Consider the following 26029-nt stretch of genomic DNA (forward strand, 5'->3'; position numbering starts at 1 on the left):
CCTATTTTGTAGATGCTATAACTTTTGCGCAAACCAATCAATATACGCTTATTGCGATTTTTTTTTTTTTTTTTTTTTTTAACCAAAAATATGTAGAAGAATACATATCGGCCTAAACTGAGGAAAAAAAGTAGTTTTTTTTATACATTTTTAGGAGATATTTATTATAGCAAAAAGTAAAAAAAATGCTTTTTTTTTCAAAATTGACGCTCTTTTTTTTTTGTTTATAGAGCAAAAAATAAAAACCACAGAGGTGATTAAATACCACCAAAGGAAAGCTATATTTGTGGGGAAAAAAAAGGATGTCAATTTTGTGTGGGTGCAACGTCACACAACCGCACAATTGTCAGTTAAAGCGACAAAGTGCCGAGTCGCAAAAAAGTGCTCTGGTCAGGAAGGGGGTAAAATCTTCCGGGGCTGAAGCGGTTAAAAGCCAATATAAAGGAATAGTAGTGGTAAAAAAAAGTCCTTGTGGATTTAATTAACCTTTTTTTTTTGTTAATTCTCCTTCTAAGGGGGTGTGACAGGGGGCGTGTCCTATTCCTACATACATTTATTAGTAACATGTCCCTCATTCTAATCTCAAAATGTTGGGAGGTATGTAAGCATCATATAAGTGATTGAGAAGGCAACAGTTTTTTTTTAATCTTAATACATTCTACGCATTAACCCTTTCATGCCTAAGCCTATTTCTGACATTTGTTGCTTACAAATTAAAATCCGTATTTTTTGCTAGACAATTACTTAGAACCCCCAAACATTAGATATATATTTTTTAGCCGAGACCCTAGAGAATAAAATGGTGATTTTTGCAATATTTTATGGCACAGGAAAGTTAGCCCAATTTTTTGTATAATGTGAAAGATGATGCTACGCAAGTTAATAGATTCCTAACATCTCGTGGAATGGCGACAAACTACGGTACCTAAAAATCTCCATAGGTGACGCTTTAAAAAAAAATGAACAGTTACCAGGTAAGAGTTACAGAGGAGGTCTTTTGCTAGAATTATTGCTCTAACTCTGATGATCATGGCAATACCTTACATGTGTGATTTGAACACCGTTTACTTACGTATGCGTTTTCTTTGCTGCGCGAGCTCGCGGGGACAGGGGCGCTTTAAAAAAAATTAAAAATAAATCTTTTTTTTTTTTTTTTACATTGTCCCTTTAAAAAATAAAATAAATCTGATCACTTTTATTGCTTTCACAAGGAACGTAAACATCCCTTGTGACAGTAATAGGCAGTGACAGGTATTCTTTATGGAGGGATCGGGGGTCTAAAAGACCCCAAATCCCTCCTCTGCACTTAATAGTATTGAGATCGCCAAAATCTGCGATTCTGAATACTGTCATTTTTTCTTAAATCTGCGCCATTGGCAGCCGAGTAAACTTGAAGTGACGTTGTGACGTCGCTTCCGGGATTTTACATCGGAGACCCGATCAAAGCCAAATTTGGCTTTCTTTGTGTCTCAGGTGGCGGACACACCGGCTGGTGACCCTTCAAGCAGCTGCAGGCATCACCCAAGTTTAACCCCTTCAAGCAATAAACACTAATTTTCGTACGGTCGACGCAAAGGGGTTAAGATAAAAAGCCTTCTGTGTGCAGCAGCCCCCCTCAGCCCCCCTTAATACTTACCTGAGGTCCAGCGTTCCCTGGGAGTGCATTCTAACTGTCGGAGATGTGCTTTCACTAAAGGGAAATAGAGACCTTTATTTATGCTTAGCAGAAACACAAGATCTTAATTTTCCTCTCTGGCAGAACGGCGGTCTGCCTTGTTTACATAGGCAGACCGCCATTCCCCCTCTCTACGAACGATCGCCGGGTTCCTGGCAGGCATCACGTCCTCTGGACCTGGTGATTGGCTTCCTCTGTGTCCAATCACAGTGGAAGCGTGGCTCCAGCTGCGCGTGGGCGTGCCCCAGAGCCGAAGAAGATGATCACGTACAGGTACGAGATTTTGCGCTTAAAATGGTTGTATATCCGCAAACGGAAAAAAAAAACTGTAATGCAAAGGCATAATGAGCTAGTATGCACCACATATTAGCTCATTATGAAATACTTACCTTAGAACGAGGTCCCCGCATCACATTCCGGTCAGCGTCGAGGGAGCTGATATTTTCCCCTCAACCTTTCTTCCGGGTTCGCGGCTCCAGCACTGTGAGTGGCCGGAAGCCGCAATGATGTCACTCATGCGCGTGGGAGTCCTCAGTTCCGGCAAGTTCCGGCACGATACGCTGGACCTTCGCCAGACCTTCACTGTGCATCCACCGCTGACGTCAGCAGCTGCATGCAGGGTGAATATCTCCTAAACCGTGTAGGTTTAAGAGATATTAATTTTACCTACAGGTAAGCCTAATTATATTATTCCCCAAGGCAGTGCCCCCCCTACCCCCCCAGAGTGAACACTCCCTTGCCTATTAGCCCAGAATGGGCATTTTTAATTTTGACAGATTTGCTTCCCATTGATTTCAATGAGGTTCGGGTTCAACATCCAAAATTCCTTCAAGTTTGCCAAACAATGCTCAGACCGAAGCAGCTCAGCTCATCCCTGCTTGGGATAACCCCTTTAATGCTCCTCAATACTTTGACTCTCTTAGAGCATGTAAAAACATTGTACAAAATCTATCACTTACACTCCAAAGTTTGCTGGTGTTACCATCAATCTTAAGTGTCTTACAGGATGTACACGTCTGGTGGGAATGTCAACCCATCACCACGCTCTGCTGCAGGATTATTGGATTATGCAATTCCATCTAGCTGGATATTCTTGTTAAGTCTCTGAAACTAGCTCCCTTAAGGACAATCCCGCAAGCTATTTCTGAGGATGAGACACTGGAAGTCTTAGAACATCCTTTCACTGTTAGTATGGCTAGACATCCTGGATGATATAATGCATATGGAACGTCTTGTAAGCAGGGATTCCATAGATGCATTTCAAAATATGTGGTAGGCATAGATTGTCTATAGGACTCCCAACACTTTAAGGATCTTGTTGCTCACTCTTCTTCTAATTCCAAGCAAGTCCTATAACTTTTGTGACTCTACTAATTTATAGACTCACCACTTTGTGCCCAGAATTCTTGTAGTCATTTTATTTGGGTAATCTATGAGGGGATTCTCCCTCTATTTCTCTTTCCCGGTTCCTAGATTCAGTCTTAGCTCATTCTTTACCCTCCACCTCTCCACCCTCGCTTGCCCACCCCACCCCTTCCTTTGTATAACCCCCATACCTCCCTCTAATTGCAGACATCTGCTGTGCATTTATATCTCACCTTCATGAAACTCAGAGCCTCACCTGCCATGAACATTAAAAAAAAAAAAAACGCGCTTCGAGGGTCATAGCTCGGCTCCTATGTTGGGGCTCCTACGACCTATGGTTCCAGAGATACGGGGCTCCTTGCGCAGCCTGTCAGAAGCTACATACAGAGTTTAAATACAAGCTGGCGCACTCTGTTTGCAGCAGACTGAAAGGATGAGCTCACAGTGCCTCTCCTCACTTCTTGTCAGAGGCACTGAGCTCAATGGACAGCTTGGAGTCTTGGACCAATAGTAAAGTACCATTAGCCCCAGCTGTCCAAAAAAAAATGCTGCAGTGGAGGCACGCCTCTCACTGCAGTGTCACTGAGGGGGCATGTGTCTAAAAGACACATGCTCCCTTCCAGCCCAGCCCTCTTAAAGTGGAGTTCCGCCAATTTTTTTTTTTTTTTAAGTCAGCAGCTACAAATACTGCAGGTGCTGACTTTTAAAATATGGACACTTACCTGTCCAGGGCACCCGCGATGTCTGCACCCGAAGCAAATCTGTCCCTTGGCTCTCGGGTGCTGCTGCCGCTACCTTCTGTAAGGGAATCAGGAAGTGAAGCCTTGCGGTGTAGATACCCGCGGGTGGCATGGGTATTTATGCCCAGAAGTGAGAGCAAAATACCTGTATTAGACAGGTATCTGCTCCCCCCCTCCCCCATGAAAGGTGCCAAATGTGACACCGGGGGGGGGGGGGATTCCGAAAAGCGGAAGTTCCATTTTTGTGTGGAACTCCACTTTAACTAGAAGTTAATAACGTGTTTACGGGTAGAGGATTTACCCACAATCCCATATTTTTCTCACACAGTTAAGAGGGAGAATGAGAATCTGCTGCTGTTGAAAAGGTATTGTTATAATCAAGCTAAATCAATTATTATGCTATAAATCATAAATCATTACTATGCTATATGTTATAAGATAATCGTTTATTATTTATCTATTTAGTGTGAAATTACTGGTTTGAAGTTATTACTTCAAACTTCAGTAATTTGTCCGTTAAGCCACCTGCTTGAGTACAGATTTTGAAAATATAGTAAATTACCTTAAAAAAAATATATAATAATTATTTGTATATTACTTATTGCAATTAACTCCTTGCCACTCAGGCCAATTCTGACACTTCTCTCCTACATTTAATAATCATCATTTTTTTGCTAGAAAATTACTCAGAACCCCCAAACATTATATATATTGTTTTATCAATATTTGCACAGCAATTTTTCAAACGTGTTTTTTTTTTTTTTTTGGAAAAAAACTGTTTCATGAATATAAGAAAAAAAAATCTCTAAAGATAACCTGTTTTTTTTTATATATAATGTGAAAGATGATGTTACGCCACGTAAATAGATACCTAACATGTCATGGTTGAAAATTGCGCGCACTCGTGGAATGGCACCAAACTGCAATACTTAAAAATCTCCATTTGCGATGCTTTAAGTTTTTCTACAGATTACATGTTTAGAGTTACAGAGGAGGTCTAGTGCTAGAATTATTGCTCTCGCTCTAACAATCGCGGCGTATGTAACCTGTGTGTATCTGGCTCTGATACTAGCCAGTGCCTCACCAGCCACTGACCTCGCCACACATCCCTGGTTCATTCTCCGTGGTCCCACTGTATGTAGGAACGTGGCCACCTTCTCTTCCTCACTCTCGAGATGGACTATGAGGGACTATTGACTATGAGATTTGTCCAGTGCATTGAGCAGTGTACATGACCGCAACTAATATGCACTGCTCATTCCAAACAAAGGAAAGTGAGGAGGGAAAGAAGAATTCACAGAGAATGTTATGATGAGGCAGAAAAACAAAGTAAGAAATCATTTATTAAAAAATAGTTTTCAGGGCCATCAAGTAAGAAAAAGGATAAGTAGCGGATGTGTATGAATTATTTGTTGAGAATAAGGATATCGTTTAGTGACACCTCAATATCTATGGACAGCTTCACATCGACTTTGCAATGTGTGCCTTTTCTGCCGTTCCATTTTTCTTGTTTTGGTATTAATGGCTAATTTTAGAGTCTTACATTTCCCGCGTGTTTCACAGCTGTGCTTTTCTCTGGGTCTCTTACGTTTATGTATATTTAGCTTTTCTATATATGAGTTGAATAAGGCTTTCCAATCAGGAGAAAAAAAATAGCATGCTTAATCCCTCAAATATGTTCTTCTGCGAGCACTGATTATATATATCTAAGTGCCACTTGTTACTGGGTTCTCTTTTCACATTGCCAACAGTTGTCCTTTTGCATGCCCAGATTTGCATATTTTCGTAGAAGATGGACTTGGTTTTAGAGACAAAAGGGACGTGACTTAACCAGAATAGACATAGCTTGAAAACAATATACAGTTTTGTACTGGGGTGAAATTTGGGTCAATTGGTGTTTTACTATTAGGTGTTGTATTGCTCTGGGTTTACAATACGCTTTGCAATTTGTGACTGTTAATGTGGCGCTCAAGCACAATAGTGAGAATGAGATGGAATAAACTACGATTAAAAAGCGAGTAGGGCTTCATGCACATTGACGTACAGCTTGCAGGGCCTGTGTAATGACATCTCCAAGATTCACTGCCACAACATACAGCTGTCCAAGTGCATTAGAACTAGTGGTGCACCGAAATGAAAATTCTGGACCGAAACTGAAAATTCCGGATGCATTTTGCCGAAAACCAAAATGCACAGTTAAAAAAAAAAAAAAAAAAAATATATATATATATATATATATATATATACACAGTATCTCACAAAAGTGAGTACACCCCTCACATTTTTGTAAATATTTTATTATATCTTTTCATGTGACAACACTGAAGAAATGACACTTTGCTACAATATAAAGTAGTGAGTGTACAGCTTGTATAACAGTGTAAATTTGCTGTCCCCTCAAAATAACGCAACACACAGCCATTAATGTTTAAACCGCTGGCAACAAAAGTGAGTACACCCCTAAGTGAAAATGTCCAAACTGGGCCCAGTTAGCCATTTTCCCTCCCCGGTGTCATGTGACTCGTTAGTGTTACAAGGTCTCAGGTCTGAATGGGAAGCAGGTGTGTTAAATTTGGTGTTATCGCTCTCACTCTCTCATACTGGTCACTGGAAGTTCAACATGGAATGTCATGGCAAAGAACTCTCTGAGGATCTGAAAAAAAAATTGTTGCTCTACATAAAGATGGCCTAGGCTATAAGAAGATTGCCAAGACCCTGAAACTGAGCTGCAGCATGGTGGCCAAGACCATACAGCAATTTAGCAGGACAGGTTCCACTCAGAACAGGCCTTGCCATGGTCAACCGAGAAGTTGACTGCACATGCTCTGCATCATATCCAGAGGTTGTCTTTGGGAAATAGACATATGAGTGCTGCCAGCATTGAGGTTGAAGGGGTGGGGGGTCAGCCTGTCAGTGCTCAGACCATATGCCGCACACTGCATCAAATTGGTCTGCATGGCTGTCATCCCAGAAGGAAGCCTCTTCTAAAGATGATGCAAAAGAAAGCCCACGAACAGTTTGCTGAAGACAAGCAGACTAAGGACATGGATTACTGGAACCATGTCCTGTGGTCTGATGAGACCAGGATAAACTTATTTGGTTCAGATGGTGTCAAGTGTGTGTGGCAGCAACCAGGTGAGGAGTACAAAGACAAGTGTGTCTTGTCTACAGTCAAGCATGGTGGTGGGAGTGTCATGTTCTGGGGCTGCATGAATGCTGCCAGCACTGGGGAGCTACAGTTCATTGAGGGAACAATGAATGCCAACATGTACTGTGACATACTGAAGCAGAACATGATCCCCTCCCTTCAGAGACTGGGCCACAGGGCAGTATTCCAACATAACGACCCCAAACACACCTCCAAGATGACCACTGCCTTGCTAAAGAAGCTGCGGGGAAAGATAATGGACTGGTCAAGCATGTCTCCAGACCTAAACCCTATTGAGCATCTGTGGAGCATCCTCAAATGGAAGGTGGAGGAGCACAAGGTCTCTAACATCCACCAGCTTCGTGATGTCGTCATGGAGGAGTGGAAGAGGACTCCAGTGACAACCTGTGAAGCTCTGGTGAACTCCATGCCCAAGAGGGTTAAGGCAGTGCTGGAAAGTAATGGTGGGCACACAAAATATTGACACTTTGGGCCCCATTTGGACATTTTCACTTAGAGGTGCACTCACTTTTGTTGCCAGCGGTTTAGACATTAATGGCTATGTGTTGCGTTATTTTGAGGGGACAGCAAATTTACATTGTTATACAAGCTGTACACTCACTACTTTACATTGTAGCAAAGTGTAATTTCTTCAGTGTTGTCACATGAAAAGATATAATAAAATATTTACAAAAATGTGGGGGGTGTACTCACTTTTGTGAGATATTGTATGTATGTGTGTGTGTGTATATATATATATATATATATATATATATATATGCACACATTTTTTGTCTTTCAATTCTATTTTAAACGGGATGGGTTGTTTTACAAGGTAAGGGTTCACATATACAGTACTTTAACTTACATGTGTGACTCAAATTTCACATGTTGGTAGAGTAATGCTTCTTGTATAGTAACTCTTCTTCTTCATCTTTTTCATTGAAGGTACGTAAATAACGGTATTTATGCAGAAGCAACATGACATCATTGAGTTCTTGACGAAGGAGGGGCGAAGCCTGTCCAACATTCACAGAAGGCTACATAATGTTTACAGAGATGAAACCTTTTAAACGTCTTCATCCATCTATGTACTTTGATCTTGTCAATGGTATCAACTCCGTATCGCTCTTTGTCGGACAGCCTGCACCCCTCCTTCGTCAAGAACTCAATGATGGCACATTACTAATGCTCAAAATCCATTATTTGCTTACACTAGAAAAGAAGAAGAGGAGTTACTCTAAAGAAAGAGTTGCTCTACCAACATGTTAAACTTGAACTATGTATATTTATAAAAAATGTATGCCCACTTCTACATTTCTTTCGGTACATCCCTCAGACCTGCGTATATTTGGAAGCTGTTTTTCCTACCGAAGGATTTGTATTTCTGGCCATCCAGTCCTGATATTTACTTTGCCTTCATTAATGACACTGGTGACCTACCATTTCTCTGCTGCAGTTTAACAAAACAGCTAGGTCACCCCCTGTGATTGGACACTTAAGGAGAACCAACGAACTGATGAGGTCATCTCTCTGCTCTTTCTTTCAGCATGTACCTTGTTAACACGTGTGAAAGCAAGACACCTGTTTGGATCCTAGCTTCGCACCTGCCTCACTAAGCCCTTACATGGGATTACAAGAGATTGGAACCACATCAAATTCAGGTATTTACAGTATTTTAACTTAAAGTACATTTATTGATACTTTAATATATGCATAACAGCATTCATTGATGTTTTTCTAAAGAGGGTTCCCACTGGTCTTTGCAGATCTTTGGTCTTTGCAGATTTTGGTCTTTGCAGATTTAAGGTACTGATGCTGCCGACCTCCCGACACAGTGGGAAGGTGTTAGAGAAACACCTTTACACCTTTACTGTGGTAGCAGTTCCCAAAAAGGCAAGAAGAGAGCAAAGGACTAGTTATCAGTATTGCCTGTGCGCTCTCTACAGCTGATCTTTTCCTTTTTACTGGCTTACCATGCCTGGATCTGCTCTGTGGCTCTGTTTGGAGGTGGCTATCTTGGCAAAGGTAGGGCTTTGCTTCCTCATGTAACAGCTGTCCCACTGATGACTAGTGATCAGATAAGTGGTAATGGGAATGAATAGGAAGCTGTAGGAGAGGTGCAAAGATCACAAATCCAAAGAATGAATTAAACAAAATCAGGGAGATCTTTGCACTGCAGGTCCTCAGGCACAGCTTCCTCCCCAGCTAGGAGAACAATGAGCAGCATAGATTTTGGTGGAATTAGGAGCAAAGAGATTTTACTGACAGATCTATAAGCTTAAAAATATACAACACCCACCAGCCTTTTTAAATACTAAGGGCAGGACAGACAGGTGAGGCTTCTAGTAAGTTGGTCTTTGCAGATTTAAGGTACTGATGCTGCCGACACAGTGGGAAGGTGTTAGGGAAACACCTTTAGTCTCTGCATGTAGTGGCTCCATAGGATGCTGCAAAAGAAAGGAGCCACCCTGAAACAGGAATCCTGGGACAGTAGTCATGACACCAACTTAAACTGGAACATAGGTAATGGTTAAAAGGTAAAGAATCTGCACACTCAATAAGGCTGCATTCACACCTGGCCGCGATTCTGCCTGCGATTTTTAAAACGCTCTAAAATGACAGATCACACCACCTGAATTTCAGATGCCATTCATTTTACAGTTGTGACATACAAAATTTAAATCGCTCTGTAATTGCAGTAAACCACATCGCGTGAAGCTTGTTGCCCAATAAAGATTCAAAAGCTTTTTTTTTTGTCATTTTAGCAGCGAGTTTTAAAATAACAGGCAGAATCGCGGTGATTCAAAACTGCCAGGTGTGAATACAGCCTAAGTGACTAAATCAGCTGCTGAAAGAGCTTAAAACTGAGGGTTTAACTACTTCCTGTCCTTAGGCTGTAAACTGCTTAAGGTTGAAGTGGCTATACCAGGATCATGGCTGCATCCACAGTCATGATCCCGGTATTTTTTTTTTTTTAGTCTGAGCGGCTGTACAGTGCTGGATTCAGTGGCGGCTGGTGCTCAAAATTTTTAGGGGGGAGCAAACAAACTGAAAAGAAAACACATTAATTGCAGCCTCACTGTGCCCATCAATTGCCGCCACTGTGCCATCAAACGAAGCCACTGTGCCAGCAAACGAAGCCACTGTGCCAGCAAACGAAGCCACTGTGCTTCGAATGCAGCCAATGTACCCATAAATTGCCACCACTGTGCCTATTAAACGCTGTCTCTGTGTAATCAAGCGCAGACACTGTGCCCATCAAGCACAGACACTGTGCCCATCAAGTGCAGACACTGTGCCATCAAACGCAGGCACTGCACCCATAAATTGCCGTCACTGTGCCATCAAACACAGCTACTGTAACCATCAATTGCTGCCAGTGTGCCCCATCAGTTGCTGCCAGTGTGCCCCATCAATTGCTGCCAGTTTGCCCCATCAATTGCTGCCAGTTTGCCCCATCAATTGCCGCCAGTTTGCCCCATCAATTGCCGCCAGTTTGCCCCATCAATTGCCGCCAGTTTGCCCCATCAATTGCCGCCAGTTTGCCCCATCAATTGCCACCAGTTTGCCCCATCAATTGCTGCCAGTGTGCCCCCCCGCCTGGCACTTACCTGTCTCGGGTCAGCGCTGTCCTCCACGCTCCCTCCATGTCCTCGATGTCTTCTCCCGTCCTCTTCTGCTATGATTGGACGCCTGGTGTCCAATCACAGCGTCTGTCCGATCAGCCAATCAGGTGACAGGTAACCAGACCCGGTGCACCTGATTGGCTGAGAGGCAGGTCAGTGTTAGGGAAGCGATTTATTTGATTCCCTAACACAGCACTACGTAAGCAGCGAACGCACAGCAGTGCGCCCGCTGTTTACCAATTTGGAAGCCTATTAGAGCCCACAGCTCTAATCAGGATGCCTATTAGAGCCGACGGCTCTAATCAGGCACTTCCAAAACACCCCCGTTGCTGTAATTCAGCAGTCCGGCGCACGACAAGGGGCCGGGCAATCTGAATAGGGGGCGGCAGCGTTGACAATAAATAGATTCATGCAATGTATGAATCTATCTATTGAAGATTGATGGGGGCAGGAGAGAGGGGGCGGCGCTCCTGCGCCCTCTATGGGCTGGATTACATTTAAAGGGGGTGGAGAGTGGGAGAGCCCTGGGAGGGCCCATCACTGCCGCCGCTGCTTTTACCGGGCTCTCCGGTCCAATTGGGGAGCCAGGTAAGGATGGGACAGATACCATCCGGTTCTGGGTACATAGTGAGAGGAACTGATGTTGTTTATCCCATTGTGTGACATCAGAAATCAGAAGCAACAAGGATTTTGTCACTTCCAGTTTCGGGTGTCATGTAAACAAGCCTTTACCAGCTTGTAAAAGCATTAGATCCAACCGAACTTGGTTTGATCTGATGCTTTGGAGGCCAGAAGAGAGATCTGGGGACTCATATACCCCAGATCTCTCTATAGAGAGCACCTGTCACGGTCAATGCTATAACAAGGGACGTTGTTTGTTCCTTGTAATAGCAATAACATTGATCAAAAACAAAAAAATAGAAACAAAAATTAAAGGTACAATGTTAAAATAAAAAATGTAATAAAATGTAATAAAATATGTAAACAGAGATCGCACCACTTAGGTGAGGTATCTCCGCGAACGTTAGAGCGAGAGCAATAATTCTACCCCAGACCGCCTGTGAAACTCTAAACTGGTAACCTGTAAAGGCAGTGTCGCCTACGGAGATTTATATGGTACCGTAATTTATTGCCATTCCACAAATGTACGCAATCTAAAAAGTGTGACATGTTTGGTATCTATTTACTCGGCATAACATCATCTTTTATATTTCAACAAACAATTGGGTATCATATTGTGTTGTTGCACATTAAAATTAATTAAAGTGTATTTTTGTTTTTCAAAAAAATTGCAATCAAAAAACGCTACATAAATTTTGTGTGACATTAAAATGTTGCAACGCCCACTCACCCATTTTATTCTCTAGGGCCTCGGCTTAAAAATATATATAATGTTTGGGGATTCTAAGTAGATTTCTAGCAAAAAAAATACAGATTTTTACATGTAGGAGAGGTTTGTCAGAATTGGCCCAGACTGGAAGTGGTTAAAAGCAAAAAGTGCAGTTTAACAGGTGTACATGAATGCATTCCTGACATCACAATATATGGCACAAGACTGGACCAAAAACAGACATGCAGCATTTCCCAGTGCAGCACACCACAACGCATGGTGGTGTTTTACAGTGCATTGTGCTGTAATACATGTGTATCAGGGCTGGGTTTCCTTAGTGTACTGGTGTGCCATTAAAAATGAATGGCATCGTAACGCACTAATGTAGGTACCACAATTCACTGCAGCGTAAATGTGTGCTTTGGCCCTAAAGGTAACCTGCCATCAAAGGGGTTCCTTTCTGCTTCATGATCATGACACGGGTTCCTTTAAATAGCGTCTGGAGTTCCACTTTGTAGCAGCAGATCTCGGCACAATCCTTTTCCTTTTGAACCGTACTTTCTATCTTCCCAGCACTACGCAGTATGTAGAACATGCAGCTTTGCTATTAAAGTAGATTGTATTTTTTTTTACATAAATCTTATCTAGTTGCCATGGTAGTTTTATTTCACCTATCTTTTAAGCACAGCAAAAATATACAATTACAAATTTTCCATTTTGGAGCTTGAATAAAAAGTTCAGGAGAGGAAAAGTGATGGAATTACCTATCTTTTCTTCGATGAATTTGATGAATAGGTAAGAGCACAATAGGGGTAATTAAATCACAGTTGCAGAATTGTCCTTCTAATTTACCTGCCGTTAACAAGCAGTTGCTGAAAGAGAGGCGACAAGTAATATCCGAGATCGCGGTTATCCGTGACAACCAGCTGGAATTAATCTTTCAAGGATATTTCTACCGAAAAGTCAACTGATTTGTTGCTATGGGTTACAGCTTTTTGTATGTCACCACATTCTTATGTCACTGCTGTTTTGTATAAGATTGTATTAGCAGCAGCTCATTACATTTACACTCCTAAAAAAATTATAGTAATATGGTTAGTTGTTGAAATCCTGTCGTTTGTTACAGATTTAGGGCCAAGTTGAGTTTTGGAAAGGTTACTGGCTTCACGCAGCATGTGTACACTCCCAGTTGCTGACTGTGCAACTAAAGGGGGTAGTTAGTGGTTGGAAGGTTTGAAAAAATTTGGCTCAACCATGGGGTTTAATTGATCCCCAACCTCACATATGAACAGTCTCTCAAAGGACTTGACAGTCTCTTCCATGGGTCATAGATAGTAATAAAACTTCAGAGAGGTTCTAAAGCCTGCCGTATACTGTTCCGTTATCAATCGATTCCCCCATCCACACTAACAGCATGGCAAAACCCAAACAGTGACTGCATATCTAAGGATTAACTTTTGTTGAGCCAGATGGTGCACACAGGGCCAACCATGGCCCAAATTTCAGCCAAACTTTAGCTGATTCCACAAAAAATCTGAGCCTTCTATGGGGACCTTAACAATTCCCACTCTGTCTGAAACTAAACTGTGGTCTGGTGCAAGTGTCTTTGGGTCACTCAATCACTGTCTTGATTAATATGACTTTGACTTTGTAGCTTTCAAAAAAAAAAAATGCAAAGCTTGGCTTTTGCAGGAGAAGACCCTAAACACTTCCAGGGGATGGCAAACTCCCTCCCATTGTCTTCAAGCAGTACAGTCACTAAGAAAGTCTTAACAATTCCAAAATTCTGGGAGTGTCAAATGACAGCATTCCCTGCTGCACTTAATGGTTCCTCCCACCAATACTTACATTATTACTGGACTCTACGGGGGTGGTGACGTGGGGCCAATTTACAGGAAACACAGCATGTGGTGGGGGTTTTAGGCATTTTATTTGTTGAATTATTTGACGAGTTTGCTGCAGCCTGTACTGCTTAAAGACAGTTCAGATGTTGATGATGTCAGAGACCTGGGGCTGAGTATAGAAATCTGCCACGCCTCTCCTGCACACTGTCCGAATCAAAAGAGCTGCTCTGAGAGCATGAGTACTGCTGATTGGAACAACATGCATTGGGGGAGGGAACCTGATAAACCACTGGAGATCCAGATGGCAGCACTCTGTGTTGAGCAGAATTCCGACTCTCCAGTGTGCTGCTAGCACATAATGGGGTTGATTTAATAAAACTGGAGAGTGCAAAATCTGGTGTAGCTGTGCATAATAACCAATCAGTTTCTAATTTTAGCTAGTTCAATAAAGTTTTGGCAAAAAAAAATCTGAAAACTAATTGGTTCCTGTGCAGAGTTGCATCAGATATTGCACTCCCTTGTATTAGTAAATCAAAAGTGACCAGGTGTGCTTCTCAATTAACAACCAATATTCACAGTTTGGTGCCTAAAACATCGGAAAAAAACATAACAATTTTAACTTAAGTCCATCAAAGTGATACATAAACTCCATAAAGTAAAATTCCATATTAGATGATAAATCTCCCGATGACTGAATGTGACAACATACAGTGGCACGGTTCTCATACAAATCCTTCCCCACAGCCAATCACGCCTCTTACCAGAAATTGTGGATCTCAAATAATAAAGATCAAGATCGCTTTGTTTTCCACACACCTCTATGTAAATCAAAGAAGATAAGTTGTCATCCACAAGGAGGATTTTTCCATTAGAGGTCCCTGCATATATGGAAAACGATCCTCAACATTTGCCATGCAAAGAAAGAGGTAGGCACTTCATAGTGTAGTATTTAAAACATCATGATTTATTATAAGATAGTATTGCACCTACAGTTAGGATGATAAAAACTAGCAGATAGTATAACAAACAAGGCCGCGGACCTCGCCAGCCGGCTCGTGCAAACAAACGTCTCAGATGTGGCTCCACCCGAGGCGTTTCCCCGTAATAGGCCTCAACTGGAAAAGGAGTCTCCTATTCAGACTTCACTGGGTAGCGGCTCTCCTTTGGGATTTGTTATAATTACAACTATTCAGATTAATTACATTTTTTGTATTTCAAGATTTGATTGGGGTGTTGGTCACTTATTTATTTAATCACATTTTTTGTTGGATAACGCGCATTTCCTCCCCCCCTTTTAATATTAGTAAATAAACCACAATGTGTTTTAAAGCCAATCTCTGCAGAAAGTGAAAATCCTCCCTTGCAGTATAATTAATTGCTTGGTTAGGTCTAGGGGACTTTACTTAGGCAGCGCATAGATGATTTGATTTCCTTTTTTCCACCACGGGTGGAAGGAAATAAAATCACTTGATTCTCCCATGAACACAGTCAGTGTTGATGGGGGGAAAGGCTGTTGGAGCGCTATTGTGTTTTGCTAGCGGAGGGCGCAGGGAGCTTTCCCAGCTGGCAGAACACAATGATTACTGCTAGTGACTATAGCCGTTTGCAGTAATCATATGTCCAAAATCAGATAGGCTGAACAGAAAATTTCCTTAAAGAATGGGATTTTGACAGACCGGAAACAGTAATGAAATGTATAAAAGTACATAATTTATTGATAAGACAATATATGTAAAATGATGGATCACATATAGCAAACACATGGTGTATAAAACAACATCAAATCGAACCAATGGAATAACCTAGAGGTCAACTGTCCAATGTGGGACAGAAAAAATCCAACACATTTCAACAGACATAGTAAAGGTCTTTAGACAATATAAGAGCCCATATTTTGCAAGATTAATCCTGTGTGCTGGTGATGCAACAAATGGAAATCATGGCTCAAGAGCGGAACGAACCGAGACAGACCACTGAAAATATGCCAGCAAGCAGGGAAGGAAAAAACGCCAGATGGAGCCCCAGTCTCAGATCAAGTCACCCCAACAGGGGCAGGAGCATATGCATAATGGGATACACCAGCCGCACCTTGGCATTACTATCTTACAGGATACAGTTGACTATCACAGCTTCTTGCAATATACCTTCTTGCAACTAGGGTCCTATTTAGATTCCTTTATTTTTTCTTGTGCCTGGCGGCTGGACGTTATACGGCTTAAATCTCTGACCATTCCAAATTGACAGCTTTTTGTGAAGAATGCTACTTTCTTTGTGGTCCAGGAGAGACGCATTGGTCTTCCGACTGCTCCGTTCCCTGTTGGGGTGACTTTGATCTGACACTGGGACTCCATCTTGCGATTTTTTTTTTTTCCTTCCCTGCTTGCTGGCACTAGTTCAGTGGTCTGTGTCAGTTCTTTCTGCTCTTGAGCCATGATTTCCATTTGTTGCATCACCAACACACAGGATTAACCTTGCAAAATCTGGAATCTTATAACCTATTTACCCTGAAGAAGACCTTTACTATGTCTCTTGAAACGCGTTGGATTTCTTCCGTCCCACATTTGACAGTTGATTTCTAGGTTATTCTATTGGTTCGATTTGATGTTGTTTTATACTCCATGTGTTTGCTATATGTGATCCATCTTTTTACATATATTGTTTGTATGTTTTATCAATAAATTGTGTACTGTTATACATTTCATTACTGCTTCTGGTCCGTTAAAATCCCATTCTTTGAGGAAATGTTCTGTTCATTCTATGTACTAGAGATGTGAACCTGAACAGTTTATACAGTTAGTTGGCAAAATTCTCTTCAAAATCAGATAGGCTGGCAGTACTTAAGTTGATCAATGGATCGGCCTGCTCATACATGGCTTGAAATTCGGCTGGTCCCTGCTGAACCGGACAAATTTTGATCCATGTATGGCCAACTTTACCTGATGTCCTACTCCCCTGGGCTCTCCTATGCTCTGGCAGTGGACTGTCCCTTGGGGTCCTCACATCCATTGCAAGGCTCTGGACTCTCAATTAGACTTGATGACACCAGAGTAGCTGCAGAGACCAGTCGTACAGCCTGGAGGGAGCCTGCAGGAGCTCTTTGAGGCGGGAGCATATGCATAATGGGAGACACCAGCCACACCTTGGTATTACTATCTTACAAGGTACGGTTAACTATCACAGCTTCTTGCAATATACCTTCTTGCAACTAGGGTCCTATTTAGATTCCTTTATTTTTTCTTGTGTCTGGTGGCCGGGTGTTTATATGGCTTAAATCTCTGACCATTCCAAATTCACAGCTTTTTGTGAAGAATGATACTTTCTTTGTGGTCCAGGGGAGACGCATTGGTCTTCCGACTGCTCTGGCCCCTGTTGGGGTGACTTTGATCCGAGACTGGGACTCCATCTTGCGATCTCTATGTACTAGAGATGTGGACCTGAACAGTTTATACAGTTAGTTGGCAAAATTCTCTTCTGGCTGTACTTAAGTTGATCAATGGATTGGCCTGCTCATACATGGCTTGAAATTCAACTGGTCCCTGCTGAACCGGACAAATTTTGATCCACGTATGGCCGACTTTACCTGATCTCCCACTCCCCTGGGCTCTTCTATGTTCTGGCAGTGGACTGTCCCTTAGGGTCCTCACATCTATTGCAAGGCTCTAGACTCTCAATTAGACTTGATGACACCAGAGGAGCTGCAGAGACCAGTCGTACAGCCTGGAGGGAGCCTGCAGGAGCTCTTTGAGGCGGGAGCATATGCATAATGGGAGACACCAGCCGCACCTTGGTATTACTATCTTACAAGGTACGGTTAACTATCACAGCTTCTTGCAATATACCTTCTTGCAACTAGGGTCCTATTTAGATTCCTTTATTTTTTCTTGTGCCTGGTGGCCGGGTGTTTACATGGCTTAAATCTCTGACCATTCCAAATTCACAGCTTTTTGTGAAGAATGATACTTTCTTTGTGGTCCAGGGGAGACGCATTGGTCTTCCGACTGCTCTGGCCCCTGTTGGGGTGACTTTGATCCGAGACTGGGACTCCATCTTGCGATCTCTATGTACTAGAGATGTGGACCTGAACAGTTTATACAGTTAGTTGGCAAAATTCTCTTCTGGCTGTACTTAAGTTGATCAATGGATTGGCCTGCTCATACATGGCTTGAAATTCAACTGGTCCCTGCTGAACCGGACAAATTTTGATCCACGTATGGCCAACTTTACCTGATCTCCCACTCCCCTGGGCTCTTCTATGTTCTGGCAGTGGACTGTCCCTTGGGGTCCTCACATCTATTGCAAGGCTCTAGACTCTCAATTAGACTTGATGACACCAGAGGAGCTGCAGAGACCAGTCATACAGCCTGGAGGGAGCCTGCAGGAGCAGAAGATTTGGGTAAGCAAAACTGTTTTTTTGTAGCCCCTCCAGATCTAAAGGAGCAGTTAACCCTTGCAGTACAAAGGTAGCTCCACTGCAAGGGAGGATTATTACTTTCCCTGGATTTCACAGTTCACAGTAAAATAATAATAAAATAAAATCCGAAGATTCAGCTGGACTTCAAATAAAATGGTTTTGGTTTAACAGCACTGAGTCCAGAGTTGAATGTAAAAGCCTACATACGTATAGATTTCATGGTCATTTAGCTCTGATACCAGAGATTCCTGGCTTCTCCACAAATACTATGTTCATGTTTAAATCAACGGGTTTGAAAATCCCAACGTCAGTTTTCTATTAACGTTACACATATAATCAGTGAGTCACAGTCTGGCAAAGGCAGCGCGTTGTGTGTATTTTCTGTTCTGCTCATCAGTTCCCATAAACCGCATTGTGCTCGGGGTATAAATTTCACACCGGCTTGCATTTCTAAATATAAAATATACTATTTTCATGCTACTTTTCCGAAACAATGGATGAAAACGAGTGTGGTTAGACAGAGAGGGTGAGACTTCTAACCAAATCCAGTAAAGGTTTTATTGAACTTTCACTCTGTAAAACAAAAGGAAGGTAAGTTTCAGTATTTTATCAACTCCATTTCTCCAAAATTTTTGAAAATATTCTAGCTCAGCATTTACATTTTTTTTTTTATTGCCCCCTCAGTAGCCACCTCTGGAGAGAAATTTAAATGTATCAAAGCTGAACTATGCAGATATAAATTATACAAATGAATGCAGATCTGTAATCATTAGCAGTGTAAGTACCTGAATGTGACCCGGTAACAGCCTCTTGCAGTACCTGTACAGCAGGGCTGGAGTGTGAGAGGAAGAAGCAGTATGGGCAGCCAATCACTTCATGTGCTGACATAAGAGAGCAGAGACACGGAGAGGTGAGGTTATCACTGTGCTGCTTCTCCTTTCATTGTCCATTCACAGGCTGGGGGTGGGTTCAGAACAACCTGGGCCCAGATGAGTTGAATGGTTCTGGCCATCAGATTGAGGTCATCTAGTGGAAGAAACAAAATACATTGCAGCTGGTTTTATTTTTTTATCCGCTTGCCGACCAGCTGCCGTCATTTTACTGCGGCAGGTCGGCACGATCCCACGAACCGTCGTAGCTATACGTCAGCTCGCGGGATCAGGATAGCAGGTGCGCACGTTCCACTGGAGGCGCACACACTGCGGGGTGTGTGTGTGTAAAACACAAATCCCTGTTCTGTTCTGTGAAGCGTGACAAATCGTGTGTTCTTAATAGCTAGGAACCACAATCTGCCACTTCCTCTAGGTCAGTCTCCTCCCCCTACAGTTAGAAACACACACAGGAAACACAGTTAACCCCTTGATCGCCCCCTAGTGTTAACTCCTTCCCTGCCAGTGCTATTTTTACAGTAATCAGTGCGTTTTTATAGCACTGATCACTGTATAAATGCCAATGGTCCCAAAATTGTGTCAAAAGTGTCTACCATAATGTCCCAGTACCAATAAAAATTGCAGATCTCCGCCATTACTAGTAACAAAAAAATAATAATAAAAAAATGCTATAAATATATCCCCTATTTTGTAGACGCTATAACTTTTGTGCAAACCAATCAATATACGCTTATTGTGATTTTTTTTACCAAAAATATGTAGAAGAATACATATCCGCCTAAACTGAGAAAAAAATCGCTTCTTTTTAAAAAAAAAATGGGGATATTTATTATAGCAAAAAGTACAAAATATTGTGGGTTTTTTTTCAAAACTGTCGCTCTTTTTTTGTTTATAGCGCAAAAAATAAAAACGGCAGAGGTGATCAAGTAACACCAAAAGAAAGCTCTATTTGTGGGAAAAAAAGGGCGTCAATTTTGTTTGGGTGCAGCTTCGCACGACCGCACAATAGTCAGTTAAAGCGACGCAGTGCCAAATCGCAAAAAATGGCCCGGTCATTCAGCAGCCAGATCTTCCGAGGCTGAAGTGGTTAATGGGCTAGATTTCTTTTGTTTTGCTTTTTTCCTTTTTATTTTTTTATTGTTTAGTTTTTTTTATTATATTTTTGGTTTTAGATACAGGGAAAGATTTAAATCCCTGTCAGTTTATTTTTTGTCCCTTTAGTAGATTTCCCTTCGCTTCCTGTCCTAAAAAGCCCAAAAGGTAGTGAGGGGAAATCTTGACAAAGTAAGGGACATCCCCTCTTAGATGGTTATCATTAAAGCAGGAGTTCCCAATGGAAGATTTAGCCCCAGTCACACTGATCACGACATTGAAATCATGCTACTTCTCTTGAAATAGTACAATTTCAAAGTAGTACTTCTTCAGGTGCTACTTAGGAGACATCTGTGACTTCATGCACAGATGTCTATGCAAGTCGTGCTTGAACTTGCAAAAAGTAGTGCAAGAACTACTTTCAAAATCGTCGCGACTCCGTTGGAGACGGAGTCGCACCGTTTTGACCGCTTCCATTGCGGACAATAGGGTCTGACTTGTCATGCGACTTGAAACTATCAAATCAAATGACAAGTCGCACCGGTGTGACCGGGGGCTTACCCTCACTTCTTTTGGTAACACTTCAAAAATGTTTGCTATCTCATCACTTTCTGTCTTATGCCGCGTACACACGAGCGGACTTTATGGCAGACTTTGCCCGGGGGACTTTTCGACGGACTTTACGACGGACTTTCTGAATGAACGGACTTGCCTACACACAATCCACCAAAGTCCGTCGAAATTGTACGTGATGACGTACGACCGGACTAAAACAAGGAAGTTCATAGCCAGTAGCCAATAGCTGCCCTAGCGTGGCTTTTTGTCCGTCGAACTAGCATACAGACGAGTGGACTTTTCGTCCGGACTCGAGTCCGTCGGATAGATTTGAAACATGTTTTAAATCTAAGTCCGTCCAACTTTTGAGCAAACAAAGTTCGCTGGAGCCCACACACGACCGAATTGTCCGACGAAATCCCGTCCGCCGGGCAAAGTCTGCCGTAAAGTCCGCTCGTGTGTACGCGGCATTAGAGACAATAAACAACAAGACAAATAGAGAAGGTGAATCTACCCACCAAGGGCACTGACACAATAAAAATTTAGTATGGGTTCTAATCCTCCTCTGCTTTTTGATTTAAAAAACAATCTTTAGAAAAGACTAGAACCCCTATTACGGTTTTTATCAGAGCAGAAGTAAAGGACAAATCTTCCAGTGGTCAGAGATGGGCTTTAATCTGATTTTAGGAAATGTCCACTTAAGCAGGTCATACACTCGTAGAATTTCTTCTTTTTTTTTAAAAGAATAAAATGTATTTGTTTTGTGGCTCAATATCAAACATACAGAAGCAGCATCTTTGTCCCTATCAATGTAAGAGCAAGGGACATCAATCCATGGATTTCACAATATTATGAGGCTATTGTTCTTGAAGGAGGCCAACTAGAATATGAAATGGCTCCTGCTGCCCCGATCAATGCTTTAGAGTGGAATAAAAAAAAAATGTGAATTAAAAAGGGGGGGTCAGACCAGACACCAGACCTACCTCTGCAGGTATTACATGGGATGTGCTTCATTGATCGGTTTCAAATACTTGGATGGTTGGAGTAAAACCACGATGGGAAGCCACTTATGTCAGAAGAACAGAGAAAGAGGGAGGATGAAAGGGAGTGATAGGAAGAAGAGGAAAATACACCAGTACAATTTTATTTGAATATTTTTTGGTTTTAAGAACATTCATTCAGTTTATTAATTGTTAGTGCGATCAAAATTACATTCAAATCAAAATCAAAAATTAATTTTTTTAACTCGCAAAGCACAGAAAATTAGAAGGAAATAATAATATGATATTTTTTTTCAAATGAACACAATTCTAACAATTTTTAACAGTGTTTATAGTTTCCAATCAGTAAAGTCCATTTATCCCAAAACTGAATGTTGAAAACTAAAGCCGTGTACACACGGGTGGACTTTTCAGCATCAAACGTCTGATGGTCTTTGCGACGGAGTTACGATGGACTTTTGGACGACCGGACTTGCCCACATACGAACGGACTAAAGTCCGTTCGAAAGTCCGTTGGAAAATCCGTTGGTATGAACGTGATGACGTACGACCAGACTAGAATAAGGAAGTTCATAGCCAGTAGCCAATAGCTGCCCTTGCGTCCTTTTTTGTCCGTCAGACTAGCACACAGACGAACGGATTTTTCGACCGGATTCGAGTCCATCGGCAAGATTTGAAACATGTTCCAAATCTAAAGTCGGTCTGATTTTCTACAGAAAAAGTCAGCTGAAGGTCCAATGAAGCCCACACACGGTTGGATTGTCCAACGAATTTGTTCCGTCGGCCCAGTCCGGTCGAAAAGTCCGCCCGTGTGTACACTTTATAACAAAATTTTGAAGTACTTTCAAATGACCTGATCAATTTGATCAAGTCATTTGATGATGATCAAGTTGTTAAATATACTAAGAATTTTCATATGAATTTTTGTACGAATGTTAATGCAAAAATCTACTAGCGTGATGGACAGCTTTACTGTAATGTCTCTGGAGGCATAGACGCACAGGGAAAGGAAGTGCACATAGGGTATACAAATCTGATAAAGGTGCTAACCCTTTCCACTGCATCCAAAATGTAAAAAAAAAATAAAAATTTGGATGTCCATACATTTAATTTGTCCATAAATATTGAAAATCACACTATGATACACTATGTGTATTTATGAGTGTGTAATTTAGATGGTCACTTGCACTCAGTGCCAGGACAAGTTCATCTAGAGCCCAGGGTGAACATGCCGAATTGCGTCTCCCCCAAGATGTGAGCATTATCTGTCAGCGAAACTCCCCCCCCCCCCCCCAAATAAAAATAAAATTTCACCACCAAACAAAAATCCTCCCCTCGACACTCCAAATCCTCCCTTCCAGCACACATTCCCATCCCCTATGCTAGCACAAAGCATCCCTATCAGCACAAATCCCCCCCCCCCCAACAAAAAAAAAATGTACCCTCTAATATATTACTTTTATAGCACAACCCCCACAAATCCCCCCCCCCCCCCCGAACAAATCCTCTTCCCTCCTCCCAACACAAATCCCCCCAAGTCACCACTCCTAGCACACCTACCCAAATTTGCCTTAGAACTATTCTTACCCCCTGCCGCTCCCAATATATGCCTTCTCAACACAAATCCCCCCCCCCCCCCCAAATCTCTTTGTGGTGTCTACACACCTCACATGATACCACAGTGCCCAGGGCAGCTTCCCCTCCTGCCCACCCCTTGTCCCGGCCCTGCTTGCACTAATAACCTGTATACCAGAATGTTCAATCCATTTAGCGCTGAGCATTCTGATCCTTTTATAGCATGGAGTAGGGCTGCAACTAACAATTAATTTCATAATCAATTATTTGGCTGATTATTGTTTTGATTAATCGCTTAATCTTGACATTGTCTCCGGCTTGTCACTTTGGGACAAACTCATAATTTGCATCTTTTGTATCTGCTCGGAGTACAGCTTCACCCAGCTAAAAGCTAGAATCCCCCCCCCAGAACTCTAATATTACTACACTGTAGAGCGCGGTCTTTTAGTTGGAAGTGCTGTAGAACAATTGAGGTTGTGAAAGTACTTGTTACATACATAAACAAAGCTTCTGTAATTCTCGAGAGTTCCGCTGTGTATCAACAATCCCGGAGCCATGGCTACAGCATAGACATAACACCTTCACCTCCTCTGTAGAACAACATAGGGGCAACACACTATATATGTATGTTTTGGCTGTAAAGGCTGTATCAGTTGTGCAAACCAATTCTGAACAGTAACGATTATGATCAGCACAGCTAAAGCAGGAATTGTGACAATCCAATGAGAGCTTTTTTTTCTCCCAGATCTAGACAGTTACATATCCGATATAGATTGTTGCTGGGGAAATAAAATTAAATGTAAATATGAAAATTTTTACATGCCAAGCGATTTACAGTGGGGACGGAACCCCCTTAAATTTTTAACTCTTTGTTATATTGCAGCCATTTGCTAAAATCATTTAAGTTCATTTTTTTCCTCATTAATGTACACACAGCACCCCATATTGACAGAAAAACACAGAATTGTTGACATTTTTGCAGATTTATTAAAAAAGAAAAACTGAAATATCATATAGTCCTAAGTATTCAGACCCTTTGCTCAGTATTTAGTAGAAGCACCCTTTTGATCTAATACAGCCATGAGTCTTTTTGGAAAAGAAGCAACAAGTTTTTCACACCTGGATTTGGGGATCCTCTGCCATTCCTCCTTGCAGATCCTCTCCAGTTCTGTCAGGTTGGATGGTAAACGTTGGTGGACAGCCATTTTTAGGTCTCTCCAGAGATGCTCAATTGGGCTTAAGTCAGGGCTCTGGCTGGGCCATTCAAGAACAGTCATGGAGTTGTTGTGAAGCCACTCCTTCGATAATTTAACTGTGTGCTTAGGGTCGTTGTCTTGTTGGAAGGTAAACCTTCGGCCCATGCTTCACTGTTGGGACTGTATTGGACAGGTGATGAGCAGTGCCTGGTTTTCTCCGCACATACTGCTTAAAATTAAGGCCAAAAAGTTCTATCTTGGTCTCATCAGACCAGAAAATCTTATTTCTCACCATCATGGAGTCCTTCAGATGTTTTTTAGCGAACTCTATGCGGGCTTTCATGTGTCTTGCACTGAGGAGAGGCTTCCGTCGGGCCACTCTGCCATAAAGCCCCGACTGGTGGAGGGCTGCAGTGATGGTTGACTTTCTACAACTTTCTCCCATCTCCCGACTGCATCTCTGGAGCTCAGCCACAGTGATCTTTGGGTTCTTCTTTACCTCTCTCACCAAGGCTCTTCTCCCCCGATAGCTCAGTTTGGCCGGACAGCCAGCTCTAGGAAGGGTTCTGGTCATCCCAAACGTCTTCCATTTAAGGATTATGGAGGCCACTGTGCTCTTAGGAACCTTAAGTTCAGCAGAAATGTTTTCGTAACCTTGGCCAAATCTGTGCCTTGTCAACATTCTGTCTCTGAGCTCTTCAGGCAGTTCCTTTTGACCTCATGATTCTCATTTACTCTGACATGCACTGTGAGCTGTAAGGTCTTATATAGACAGGTGTGTGGCTTTCCTTATCAAGTCCAATCAGTATAATCAAACACAGCTGGACTCAAATGAAGGTGTAGAACCATCTCAAGGATGATCAGAAGAAATGGACAGCACCTGAGTTAAATATATGAGTGTCACAGCAAAGGGTCTGAATACTTAGGACCATGTGATATTTCAGTTTTTCTTTTTTAATAAATCTGCAAAAATGTCAACAATTCTGTGTTTTTCTGTCAATATGGGGTGCTGTGTGTACACTAATGAGGAAAAAAAATGAACTTAAATGATTTTAGCAAATGGCTGCAAGGGGGTCTGAATACTTTCCATCCCCACTGTATATTTAAGAATCAGGCATATTCTTACTTGGTGTGGTTTGTGTATTTCTTCCATATCTGTGCAGTAATCCTCTGTGCAGGAGCTTCCTGTAATAAAGACCAGTCAATGCTGCTCTCTTTTCTTGTGCAGGGTGACTGGTCTTGTCTCCGCCCCTTTCTGTAGTGTTCTGCAGGGAGCCTGTAGTGGGTGGAGCCTGCTGGTTTCCTCCCACAGCTCTGCTCTCTGCACAGACTATGTTCAGCACAGTGATGATGTGACTACTACTTTTACATAGTGATATCTGGATTAGCAAAGGCATTGGTGCACACAAAGTAGATTTATACCCATCATGGTTATTGAGGAATATTTATAAATTAATGTTTTTGTACCTGAAGATCAGCTTTAAACTAAAAATATGACCAAAATACACACCTGTCACCCACATCTGCTCTACTTGACAACCTGGAATATGACAGCCCATATTTTCTATTTTACCCCTT

General features: G+C 42.0%; 1 protein-coding gene across 8 annotated transcripts in view; it reads left to right on the top strand.

The window, feature by feature from the left end:
• FAT3 (FAT atypical cadherin 3) overlaps window positions 1-26029 on the top strand; it is a 974406-nt gene that overhangs the window by 97508 nt on the left and 850869 nt on the right. For all 8 annotated transcript variants that reach the window (XM_073612988.1, XM_073612979.1, XM_073612983.1 and 5 more), the window contains exon 2: window positions 8478-8592. The gene's annotated coding sequence lies outside the window, so the exon portion shown is untranslated. The remainder of the gene's footprint in view (window positions 1-8477; window positions 8593-26029) is intronic.

This window comes from Aquarana catesbeiana, linkage group LG02 (assembly GCF_042186555.1).
Source record: "Aquarana catesbeiana isolate 2022-GZ linkage group LG02, ASM4218655v1, whole genome shotgun sequence".
Classification (NCBI taxonomy): domain Eukaryota; kingdom Metazoa; phylum Chordata; class Amphibia; order Anura; family Ranidae; genus Aquarana; species Aquarana catesbeiana.